This window comes from Cetorhinus maximus, chromosome 31 (genome assembly GCF_964194155.1).
Source record: "Cetorhinus maximus chromosome 31, sCetMax3.hap1.1, whole genome shotgun sequence".
NCBI lineage: Eukaryota > Metazoa > Chordata > Chondrichthyes > Lamniformes > Cetorhinidae > Cetorhinus > Cetorhinus maximus.
This window is the reverse complement of record NC_135909.1, coordinates 8,677,336-8,678,162: the sequence shown is the minus strand read 5'-3', so window position 1 is coordinate 8,678,162 and position 827 is coordinate 8,677,336. Positions and strand designations below refer to the sequence as shown.

General features: G+C 40.5%; 1 non-coding gene across 1 annotated transcript; it reads left to right on the top strand.

Moving 5' to 3' along the window:
• The first annotated feature begins 336 nt into the window (after positions 1-336).
• On the top strand, positions 337-418 carry trnas-cga (transfer RNA serine (anticodon CGA)). Its single transcript has one exon. It is a non-coding gene; the product is annotated as a tRNA-Ser (tRNA).
• Positions 419-827: the final 409 nt, after the last annotated feature.

The window sequence follows — 827 nt, the reverse complement described above, 5'->3', positions numbered from 1 at the left end:
TGCCTTAAGAATCCATGATTCCATGACTTTAACTCAGTCATAGACATGGAGATGCGATATAGTTCCATTGATAAAGGTCATAAATTTATAGGATATATCCAGTGCAATTGTCTGATATTTTGCACCAACAATTTAATCAGTGAAACAGCGAGTTTAAGGAGCTGAGATTTACGAAATCCAGTTGTGTTTCAAATCCAGTTGTGTTTTTCCACATCGATTCGATCGCTTCTCATATAAAGACTGGGAGATGCAAAAAAAACTTCATCGTATGAATACCATAAAGTCCGCGAATGCTTTGTATCGATCAAATAACTAATGAATGATTCAGCAATCACAGCTGCGATGGCCGAGTGGTTAAGGCGTTGGACTCGAAATCCAATGGGGTTTCCCCGCGCAGGTTCGAACCCTGCTCGCAGCGGAAAACTTTAAGTTGTTTATTCCCTTTAATTGGTTTTCCAGACTGATCACTAACTGGTAAACTGGTCAGAATTCCCTTCGCTGGATTTTGTTGACACGGGTTGCATTTTTCAGAAACTGAAGAAAAATCTAATTTTGATCCAGAAATGAACGCACAAAACAACACAAACAGCAAAACATTTTGACAGGATCCTGAAACGTTTGGAAGGAAGAGCAACAACTTCAGCGAATGAGTGGGATGGCGCTTTGAGTTCATTAATGTGAATCGATTTTTTGTGTAAAATGATTGTGGCAGGACTCAAACGTACAATCTTTCGACATCACCCTGATTCACACAGGGTTGAATGCGCCTTGATCTACGAGGCCACACGGCTCCTCCGCCTTTAAGCAAATTAATGTTACCAACGAGT